The 12,728-nt window shown below is 33.0% G+C and overlaps 1 pseudogene; it reads left to right on the top strand.

Annotated features, from left to right (window-relative positions):
- The first annotated feature begins 10,229 nt into the window (after positions 1–10,229).
- Positions 10,230–11,677, top strand: LOC129310177 (uncharacterized; annotated as a pseudogene).
- The last annotated feature ends 1,051 nt before the right edge of the window (positions 11,678–12,728 follow it).

The following is a 12,728-nucleotide window of genomic DNA, read 5'->3' on the forward strand; positions in this document are numbered from 1 at the left end:
AGTCAAGTTCTCCCTCGTAAATAAATAAATATTTCTCACTTTATTATTATCATTTTTTAAAAAACATAAATAAAAAAGGGATAATTAAAATAAATTTAAAATTATATTAATATTGCATAATAAACTTCAGGTAACGGTTCTTACGAACGGGTGTTGTGAGGTGCCTAACGCCTTTCTCACACTCAATCGACTTCCAAACCTATTTTTTATTTTCACAAACCATCCTTATTCTCCTTTAAATGATTTTTCAAGATTTTTTTTCAAAATTTTGATGGCGACTTCTGTTCCATTCAGTTCTCACCCCAAAGGCCGAAACCTCAACTCGCGCACCGTCCACGTCGTATTTTCCAAATACAACAATGACAACTTATAATAAATGTTCTGAGCATGAAACAAGAAATAGTAAAATGAAATGCTGGTGAGAATCAGAAGATATCAAGTTCACATGAGTTGGATTTGAAATGCAAAAAAAGTGTAGGTTGTTATCTTTTGTACATATCAAGTTCATGTAAAAATGGGGCCAAAACTTTGACGAGGGTACTCGGTACAACAATAATAAATGTCAGTATGAAATTAGTTGTGATTGATTCAATACAAGTTGTAATTGGCATTGTGTAATTAGTAATGACAAATGAATTGTTCTTAACACACAAATAAATACTTATTTGTACAATACTCCCTCCAATCCACTTTATTGATCACTCTTGAAATTGATGAAGTGGTCTAGTTTACAAGTTATCGAATTGATAGTGATGTTTTGTATTAAATAAAATGTCTAAACTACTCTTAAAAAGTAAGAGCAAAGGAGATAAAAAATAATAATATCATATGGCTTATTTACTTTTTGCTTTTTACTCGAAAATTATGTTTGAAATTTTACTAATTTTTATTTTTTATACTTTTATTATATTGATATTGATAAGATTCATAAAAAAGATTTATAAATAAAACTGGAGAGAGTGTCAATACTTATTTAATTCAACATGTCTTGTCGATGTATCTAATTTGTTCATTCCCAAATAGGTTATTATTAATTACAAATTGATTGTTGTTAAAACCCAAGGGATATTTATTTATGTAAAGCTAACACTTATCCAATTCAACCAGTTTTATTAGGTTTTCTAATGTGCTCATTTTTAAATGAACTATTATCAAAACTCAAATAGATTTTTATTTTAAACTTTAAAATAATTAGGTTTTTCCCACAAAAATTATCTTCAAATAAGTGGGGTACATTATAATATTAGAATATTAGGGCACCCATCTCAAATAAAATTGGAGAATTTCAATTAAGAATCATGAAAGAGAGATATTTACTTGTGGGTTCCAAAAAAATTTAAAAATTCTTTGCAAAATTTCTACACTCCACTAAAATGTGCGGCTGAAAAGATTGAAATATCCTTTTGCAAAATTAACAAGTAATTAGTTACTACCTAATTTTACTTGTTAATTGTTTACTTGTATTTGTTAATTCCTTAACAATACATATTAAATAGTTAATTAATTAATTCTATGATTTCATAATTTTAAGAACATTACTTGTTACTTTCATGTGTTTACTTCACAACTACTTAACTTGCCTTGTGAATTTTTTAAAAGATTTGTTTACTCAATTTGACCAAAAAACACTATCGTTAGTTATTAATTTTTTTACTTCATATATTAATTTATTAATATCAATTATAAATTATCTGCTTTTACCTGTCAATAATCATACTAATATCAGTTGTTAATTATTTAAGTTTTACTTATTAATTTACTAATATTAATTATAAGTTACATTACTTGTCAATAATTATATTAGTTCAATTATTATGTTCTAAATATAAAAAGCTTATGACCGTATATCAAGAGAAGTACTTTGAAAAGCGTTAGAAAAAAAAAGGGAGTACGGATTGCTTATATTAAAGCCATACAAGATATGTATGAGAGGGTAAAAACTAGTATAAGAACGCCTAGTGATCAAACAAAGGATTTTTCTATAAAGATTGGACTACATCAGGGATCATCTCTAAGTCCTTATTTGTTCAACTTGATCTTAAATGTTTTGACGGAACATATTCAAGGAAAAATTCCAAAATGTATGCTCTTTGCGGATGATATAGTTCTTATAGCAGAGACAAGAGATAATTGCAAACTTGAATTATGGAGGAGGACATTGGAGTCGAAAGGTTTTCGTCTGAGTAGAAGTAAGATGAAATATTTATATTGTAAATTTGGTAAAGGACTATTTGACAATAATTTGGAAGTGAAATTGGGAGATCAAATTATACCTCAAGTGAAAAAGTTTAAATATTTAGGAGCCATTATTCAAAATGATGGTGAAATCAGTGGAGATATTTCATATAGAATTCAAGCTGGATGGTTTAATTGGAGAAAAACTAAATGAGTTATTTGCGACCGTAAGGTGCCTAATAAACTTAAAAGAAAGTTTTATCGCACTGCTATCAGATCGACAATGTTATATAGTAGTGAATGCTAGGCTCTAACGAAACAACAAGAGCATAAAATTGGAGTAGTAGAGATGAGAATGTTACGATGGATGTGCGAACATACACGTAAAAATAAAATTCAAAATGAGCACGTACGCGAAAAAGTGAGGGTGGCACCTATTGAGAAAAAAATGGTAGAAAATCGGTTGAGATGATTTGGGCATGTACAAAGAAGACCAAGGGAGGCACCAGTGAGAAGAGTGAAACATATAACTTTGAGTTCGATTAAGAGAAGTAGAGGAAGGCTTAAGAGAATACTCTTGAAAATTATTGAACGCGATCTCTTAATTAATAATATTCTTAAAAGTTTGATAAATAATAGAGTACAATGACATCTTGCAATTCATGTAGCCGACCTTACCTAGTGGGATAAAGGCTTGTTGTTGTTGTTGTATTAATTTTTTAACTTTATTTATTAATTTATTAATATTAGTTGTCAGTTTTTTTCTTTTGTAAAAAGATATTTCAATCTTTTCAATCACCCATTTTATTTTAAATTAATCTAAAAATTCGGTAGAAAATTTTTAAATTTGTTTTTTTTAGGATTCACTATCAAAATTTCCTCAATAAAGTTTATCGAAGGAACTTCAGCTGATATTTTGCCAAATTTATGTGAGCCTAGAAATATCGAACAGGAATGGGGGCTGGGACATGGGAGGGTGGGACATTGGCAGAGGGAACTGGAGAGGGAGGGCCACGTGGTTGTAGTGAACGTGGGGTCCACCACCATGCCTCCACGTGCATCTCGTCCTTTCCTTTCCCCACCCTTTTTCTACTTTTTCTCACCCTCTTCTCTCTTTCATCATTCCCTCCAATCTCTCCTCCCTTTTTTGTTTTTCATTTATTAAATACCACTCAAGTTTCGTATTTACTTTCCAATTCCACACTACACAAAAATTAAAAATCCATACCAGGCCGCGTCAAAGTCTCGTAGTTTACACTCTTTCCTCCCACTGCTGCAAGACATTTTTTATTTAAATATAATATATATTTAATACGATTTTTTAAAAAAATGAATTAAGAAATCCTAATAAATAATAATAAACATAAAAAATGTATTATTTCACTCCCTCCGTTTACACATATAAGACATTTTTAACAGAATCTTACCCTTTAATAAAATAGTTATTTATTTTCAAACTAATCATATCTTTTCATATTAAACATAAAGTCATTCATCAATAGGGACATTTTTGATAAAAAAAATGTAATGATTACACTTCGAAAGATTAAAAATACCTCACATTTTTTAACATTCAATTATTAAAAAATATTTTATATTTTTAAATGAAGGGAGTAGATGACATCAAATAATTTATTAAAAAAACGTGTAACAATAATACTGAGCCTTCAATGCTTGTGCATATAGTATTTATCCCACGTGTGGAATGGATTCGTAAAACTGCAAGCAAAATCGAAGTAGTCAACTTTTGATTGGCCACCCTGTTGCGTGTGATTCGTTATACAATCATTGGACCCAATCCATTCGCATTCTCGAACTCATCACAGCTTTGAATGCAATGTAAATGGCAAGACCCTCCAATCATGGACGGACGACTTCGTCTGAATCTTCGTGAGAACGGACTGGCTTGTGCTGCTGAATAAGACGGCGGCGGACTGCAGCACGCCAGCACCAGACCCTGCCCTTCTGATAAAATAACATATTTACTTGCCACGCATTACTCGTCAAGAACGACTCGGCCACGGCAACATTATTTTATTTTACACGCCACGTCAATTATTATTGTTTTTTTTGGAATATTCGTAGCGATTTTATTTTGAAGTCAAACAAGAGATGAACGGAATTGATGGACGGACGGACGGACGGACGATATGTAACAATTCAGTTCGTTGAATTATACACCAACTGATTCCAGCACAGCTGAACTGACTGAATATTACTTCTCCCGATCATAATATGTAGCATTATTCGTTACTAATTCATAGTTCACAAAAAAAAAATGTTAGTTTATAGATAGAATTATAATTAAGTCAACTTTAAAAATCAGTTGGTTAATTTTTTTTTTGTTTTTTTATAATCTAACTTCTGATTGTATATATAGATTTTCCTTTAATTTGTTATTTTGAGATCATTCACAACAGATCTGAGTTAAAAAAAAAAAAAAACATAATGACCCTGCCTACTAAAGTGCGGTCCTTGAATATGATGTTGATACGGCACCAGGGCAGAATATAGCATCCAAGGCCTAATATAATGCAACACCAGCTTACTGATCACCAGAAGATGGCTTCCCATTACGTTAGGTCTATCCAGAGTCCAAACATTAGGTGGTTACAGGTGGTATGCTTCCTTAATTAATGTACCCTATGAGGCAGAGGCTTCTTTTTCCCTCTTACTACAACTAATAAAAAGTAATTAAGTTATTAACATTTTAATTTTACTCCTATTTAAATAAAAAATCAAATTTACATGATATTCTCTCTCATGTATAGTTAATGAGTTTAAATAAGGGCATTAATATTAAATAATATAAGTAATCCTCTACTAAATGTCTTGCATGATACCTTTCTTTCTTTCGTTTTTTTTTTTTTTGCCCAGAATGTCTCGCATGATATCAATCCCTTACAATAAGAACTCTCTCTCTCTCAACTCTCAGTACATATATGCATGTATGAAAGTTAAAATATTGGAGGCAGTGGGAGATGCTGTGTTGGATGCTTCATGTCCACACGATGGTTCACCACTGGCTGGCTAAAACACAATGATGAGAAGATATAATAATAGGCAGTAAATACACTTTAAAAGTTTGGCCAAAAAATATAAAAGGTGGATATACTTTAAAAGATATATATGACATGGGATACATGGCATACTAGATGGGATGATATACACACACACACACACACACACACATGATGGGCGAAAGCCATGATGCTAAAACGAGAGGGAGAAAGGAGGACCACCCTAGCTACAGCTAATTGGGATTGGAGTGGTTCTTACTCTCTTGTTTGGAGAGTGAGCCAGGTAGGGTTTGTTTATTAAAAATAAAAATGGAGAGAGATCTTTGCCTGTGATGAAAAGGGCGCTTCAGAATAAATAAAAGGTCGCAAAGCTTGGCTTCTATTGGCTATTCCACAACTAATTAATCATTTCCTTTCCCATCTCCAACCTACTGTTCATGTATAAAGTAAGTGGCTTGGCACGTTATATGCCTGAGATTCTGGATCCAATCTGTCATGGCGGAATTTAATGTCTGCCACAATTTTTGTCCACATAATGCAACTATGCAAGTTCTGTTATTCGTATTCCCACTCTCTCAAGAGTCTCACACAATGACAACATATAGTCCTGTTGATAAGTAATACATTTCAGATATACATGCATATTATTTATTCATCACCTTTTTTTTTTTTTGTGTTTTCTGTTGTTTGATAAAAGATTATGCCCCGCCTCTTTTTATTGGATTTTTTAAATAACTCCTGTTTTTTTAAAAATTATTTTGGAGTCTTTGATACTAGTGGAGTGGAATTCAATATATTGGGTTGAATACTTGAATCACATAAATATAAAGCTCTTATGATAATTAATAAAAACAATAATATTTTTTTTCTTCATACACAAAACCTTGCTTAAACACCAAATCATTTGAATTAATTGTCGTTGTTTATTGGAATCTTGACACTGTTGATAGCAAATTTATATGTGTATATATATATATATATCAAATCTTGTTTAAACTGGTGCTAAGTGTTGGAATAATAAAAACGCTATCACAGTATCACATTTTAATACTTTATTATTAAAATCAATTATGGAAAGTCACCTCCTTACTTAAAGGTAAAGGCAAATTAAAATGTATTTAAAATAAAAATTTAACTCTTATCACAAAGGAGATAAACATCAATGTATTCATTATATTAAAATTATAAATTTTAATTAAAATTTGTCCAAACATACCATAATTAATACTTATATCAACTTATAGTGTTTTTATTGATTGGTCATGAATCAATAAAGGAAAGTAAATAAACAAAAAAAGAGAGGCACATTGTTATCAAATATAAAAGTACAAAATTAAGATTTCAATTTCAATTTTATGCATCTAAATCTTGATGATGGGATTCGTGCCAGTTTCTTATAATGTATGCGTGCATATATAGTGTTGCCTAAAGATACTTGATTGATAAGAGTTTGTATCAAATGGAATGAGTCAGCGCACAGAAGACCATCCAATTAAGAAAATGTGACAAATTTAAATCTCAATAAACAATGTTTTACGTCTGCCCTGAGTAATAGTTACTACGTTCTGCTACAATATTTCCCTTTAAAAAATTAATATTAAACTTAGTCAAGGAACAGATCACAGCCCTTGAGAGTTGAGACAGCGTCCTTGGAGCCGCAATAAGACAGACCTAAACTGCGAGAGCAAACTTCAACCATGTGAAAACAACGACTTCGGAACAAAACCACGTGAATGTCTACACTATGCTCGTGACCTGAAAGTAAACAAAAAAATTATGTGCTGATTTTGATCCAACATCAATTCACACACACAGTCATCGAAATGAAAGACGTTACAGAAGAGGGGGGCTGGTTGCATGTTTGAGGCAATTTGGTTGGGGCTGAAGTGTTGTGATTTGCGAATCGTCCAATTAATATAAATGTGATTAAATATGTACACTGCGTTTGGGAAGCCAAAAGAACAAAATCATTTGAGCTGGGCGCAGGAACAGCATGAGACACGGTGTGGCTGACGAGGACGAGAGACCCACCTGCTGGTGGCAGATCAGGCATGGCCCCTAAAAAGGCCTTGGGACTTTGTTCCATGTCCCTAATGACACACGACGCCAGAGCCTCGTTGCTTTCACCGTTTTGTTCTCCTTTAATGCCCTGCTTCTGGGTGTGCCCTCCCACTACCTTCTACAACCACACCTTCTTCTCCTCTTTTCTCTGTGGTCCTTCCCGTTAACTAGTTACTTCCCTCCTATTTTATACGTTTGTCCCATGTTTTGCCAAAACTTATTAACTTGTTTTCTTTCTTCAAAAACATATCTACTTTCTCCTTACCTCACCACCACCACCACGATATAAGACATTTTCAATTACAAGTGCTTAGTTCAAAAGATATTAAACAATTTTTATAATTATTTTTTTAATTATATCATTATTTCATTTATTATTATTGCCATTTTTGAAAAAATATATATTAAAATTTTAATTATCATTATTAAAACATTTATATAGGATATTTAATGAGGGAATAATTTAAAGTGTGAATTTTTTTTAAAAAAAATTGAGATTTTCATGATTTTTTTTTTACAAATTGATATTTTGTCTAAGTTTTCTTTATAACCATAAAATAGTTACGGATGTCCAATATTATAATTTAGAGGGAGTATAATAAGTGGCAAAGCCACTTGGCTGTGAGGGTGGGCAAATGCACCCCTTACTTTTGATGTTCTGTACATTCTAAACTAAGTAAAAAAAAATAGTTGGCTTAAAAGTTTATTAGACATGTAATATTTTAATAATTGAGATAAGATATGAAGAAGATATTTACATAAAAAACTATAGTAACATCTTTAATATAAATTTCTTGAAAAATAATAATCAATATAATTATGTCATTACAATTTTAATCATGGTGTTAATTTTTAAATTAAATTATCTTGAACTCTCATTCCAGATTCTAACTCCACTGCTACTTAGTATAATCTTTATTAACTAAAAAAGGTAATGAGTCACCTTGTTATTCGTACTTTCTTGAATTAAAAGGCAAAATGGACAAATTATTTTATCTTCTTGTTTGACAACTTATAATTAATACCTCTTTTTTTGGGGCAAAAAAAAATTAATACGACTTTTTTTGTCGCTTACCTAGTTGTTAGGAATTGTGTTAATTTAATCAATAATTAATAATTAATATCAGTTCAAATATTGAGTGTGTAATTGGAATAAATACTTGGTAACGGTTCTGTTATCCAACTCAAAGACTTGAACTCGTCTGAATTTAATATGGCTTTCAAATAATTGATTGTTTGATTTATACACAAAGGGCCTGTTTCTTCCGGGGATTTTAGCTGAAGTTGTATTAATTTGTTACAACTAATCAAGCAGATATTTTCTAACTTCGGCCACTTGTCTCCTTTGAATTCTGATCGCTACATGTGTGAACCTGATTCCAAAGGGTCACCTTCTGCGTCTTCTTCTTCTTCTTCTTCTTGTTTTTTGGTTCGTCCAGTATAACATTTCCCCCATCAGAATGTGAGAAATGGGAATATCTAAAATTCAATTGACAATTGATAACAACGTCGATTGGATAAACTTCAGATAATTTTTGGATGTGGATCAAATTTTTTAAGAGCAAAATACGTCAGAATAAAGTTATCCTCATTTTTATGGGAAAAAGACTCAATAATTCATTAAAAATCATTTTCATGACGTCTCCTGTGAATGTTATTATAAAATATATCACTGGCTACAAATATACCAGCCGAGTAGCGTAGTGAGTCTATTGCTTTACGCATAACAATAAAAAAAAATTGAGTTATACCAATTATAATTTTAGAAGTAACGTGTATATTTTTAAAATTTTTATGTAATACATAGACATTCTCATACACAGATCATTCATGCTTCGGCTCAATAATGCATGACTTATCTGCTGAGGAAGGAATACAAAAATTAAAAAAAAAAGACAAGATGACAAGGAAAGGGTCCGCCTTGGCTGCTCAGCAACCGAGGTGTTCATCCATCAAATAAAATCTAAATCATTCAATTTAATTTGAATAGTCTAAATTTTATTAATTTTTAATTTATTAAAATAAAATTTTATTAATTTTTAATTTATTAAAATAAAATTTTTTAATTTTTGATAAATAGGTTCATCGTCAATATAAATAGGACTGATTTAATTTAGGCGATCTAATTTAATATTATAACTTTTTAAATTAACTATTCATATGTATTCTAGACAATTCATATTCAATATTAAATGTTTATCTACAAGGTCCAAGTTTAAAGTTTTTATTTTGATGAATACAATATTAAAAAATAAAATATATAATCTTTTAATTATAAATTTTAAAAAAATTAAAAAAATTACAAATTAAAAATTTTAAATTTACACTGTACATAGTCAATATATAAAAATATAAAATTTTTAATATTAAATTAGACCCTTTAAATTAAATATAAATTAAATTAGTTAAAAAATATTTATTAAAATTTTTTTATAATTTTTATAATTTTTTATTTTTAAAAAAATAAAATAAAAATATTAAATTATTTCTAGCTAAAAATCTGAATGATCCGTATTGTATCACGGTGCTCATCTGGGTGATGAGCACCCAAGATGGTTTCGAGAAGGAAATGCACAGCGCACTACCATTGTCCCAGAAGTCAGAGAGAAATTATTATTATTATTATTAATTGAAAAATGTAAGAATTGAAAAAAAAAAAAAAATAAAAAGAACACTTTTCAAAGGCATTAGCTACAATGCTACATCCATCGGTTTCTCAGAGCTCAGAAGTCACATGCAGATCACCAAAATGGAGACTACAAAACAAGAACAGCGGGACCCACTCCCATCCCACCATCTCCACGTGTCCCGTTTCTCCAACCAAATCATCACACTACAGCTGTCATCTTGTCCATACTAACCACCCCCATCCATCCATACATGCATGCACCATGTATGATGCGAAGGCATCATCATCACCGCCGCAAGCCATATTCTTGGCTCCTTTATAGAAGCCAACACAGACACGGCTTTATAAGCACCTTCCTCCTCTCCTTCTTTCACACCTGAGAGAAATACCTCTATCTCTACACAGTTCGGAACAGAAAATGGGAAGCGTCTCTTGCGAAACAGTTCTTTCTCGTACCAACTCTTTCCATGAAGAACCTGCAATTCGGACCGACGATTTTTGCGCCTTTGATCTAGGAGACGACCAGCGGGATCGTTTCAGGATCAGGAGCCACAGTTTTGGGGGAATGTCCTCCAGCGGCAAGAAGATGAAGAAGAAGAAGAATCAGGTTTTGCTTGAAGGTTATGTGGAGACGCCGGATGAGGATCTGGCCAGGACCAAGAGCTTGACCGATGAAGATCTGGATGAGCTCAAAGGTTGCTTGGATCTCGGCTTTGGCTTCAGCTACGACGAGATTCCTGAGCTCTGCAGCACCTTGCCGGCTCTCGAGTTGTGCTATTCCATGAGCCAGAATTCATGGATGAACATCAGAAATCGCCCGAGAGTTCGCCCGAGGTACCGCCTTCACCCGCGGATTCCTGCTCTTCCTTGTCCAACTCCGTGGCCAATTGGAAAATCTCTAGTCCTGGTGAGTGGCAACTCGTTGCTTCTCTCAGTTCTTCTTTTGCTGAGCGGAATTATTGAGATCAACTTCTGTTTATACTTTAGATGTCAAATTGACATGCGGAGGTCTCGAAATCTTGCACTGATATGTTGTTATGCGTGAATTTAATGTACTCGTTTCGTTCATGATGATTTTGGCTCAGAAACGAAAACTCTGCTTTTTAATAGATTTTATATCCCAGGATGTTTTTATTTTAAGGTGCAGATAAACATGGACGGATTAATTTTTCCTTCGTAGAGTTATCAAATGCTTATCACTGATATTTTGAACTGCATACTGACACCTGCCTTTCTCTGTGTGGACTTAAATGAAATTCTCCTTCCTGTCGCTTAAAGTGATGTAACTTTGATCATAGATTACCGTCCGGTAGTTTAATTTCGAGTCTCCGTAAGGTCTAATGGGTAAATTTTTTGTGTTTTTCCTTCAGGTGACCACCCAGAAGATGTTAAAGCAAGGCTCAAGTTTTGGGCGCAGGCTGTAGCGTGCACCGTCAGACTCTGCAGCTAAGGAACATAAAAATCTTTTGATTCTTCGAGATGAAAAATGGGCAACACGAAATCTGCAGAATTAGAAGAGTAACAGCCTGATCTGCTGCGGATCAAATTTCGCGGAGGAATGAGCATTTCTGCTGTCCTTCTACCTGGAGATGGATCTCATGAATCTGATCAATGATAGGTCAGCTTAGCTGGGGAGCAGAGGAATCAGCGAGGGTTTCAGGTTTGGAATAACCTAATACCCTCAAATGAGCCTGATTTGACCTTAGGCTGATATATCTAAATATTGTGATTATTGTATCCGGGTCGTTGCTAATAAAATGAATTATTAGAATAAAGTTTTCTATTGCCATTATTTTCTTGACAATACTTGTCCTCTATGCATTCCAACCATAGCTGTTGGTTTTTATGCAGTGGTGAGAGCCTCAATAAGAGCTTCACCAACTACTTGCAACACCTCTGCATTTGCTGAGGTAACTAACCTAACTGTAGAATTTTTCCCTTTTTCGTTCTCTATAAACATGAACTTGCATTTGAAAATGATCGTCCCTGATGCTAACATTAAGAAGCGTTTTAACTTGTGCTTGTGCATGCTTCTGGGTAGATATAAAAATTCATTCTGCTGGTATTCCCAAGGCAACTAGAGAAGGGAGAAAGGGAAAAGAATATGAAGATACTCTACCTCTGGTTAGAGATGTTCCCTCCAACTGTTGCTTAGTTTTGTATGGAAGGCCTGTCTTGGTTGGTTTCAGTTTTAATTAAGAGTTGGTTGATTTGATTATGCTCGTTGGCGTTGCCATAAACTGTATCACGTCTGTGATACAGCAGGATACATGAGATGCTGCTGCAAGGATGCCCAAAAAATTGACACGGTTTTCTTGTTTTCGTAGCTGAATTTTGATTTGGTTGGGGGTTTAAGCTGTGAAAAAATAGCGCTTTCCTCTTTTAGTGATACGGCTAAGCATATAACTAACTGTTCGTAAATGGTGTCGCCACAATTCATCATTTAAGGAAGAGAAGCAGATATTTGGAGTTTCTGCTGAAAGCTTAAGTAAGAGGAAGAAACAAACCAGTTGCGACTATTTTGATGGTGATTCCAAGGTAGAATTGCTTTTCAGATGTGATTGTGGTGTGCCTGCGAGGCAGCAACAAAACATGCTAGGCTTCTGAAAAAATGACATGGTGGGTAGATCAAGGTGTACTGCTACTTGCTAGAACAAAGGAGACCTACTGGCTACTGCCTTTCTTAGTGAAGATGGAGATCATTATGTTTTATGAAATAGTCAGGCCAATGGTCCCTCCAAACCCAATTACACGCAGAGCATGCCTTCAACAAGGTTGGAAATACAAATGAAAGGCAAGAGAAAAAAAAAATGCCCAAACACTGATGATGACGATGATCATGA

Source organism: Prosopis cineraria, unplaced genomic scaffold (genome assembly GCF_029017545.1).
Source record: "Prosopis cineraria cultivar Desert tree isolate PC_DT_omini unplaced genomic scaffold, ASM2901754v1 PC4, whole genome shotgun sequence".
NCBI classification, from domain to species: domain Eukaryota; kingdom Viridiplantae; phylum Streptophyta; class Magnoliopsida; order Fabales; family Fabaceae; genus Prosopis; species Prosopis cineraria.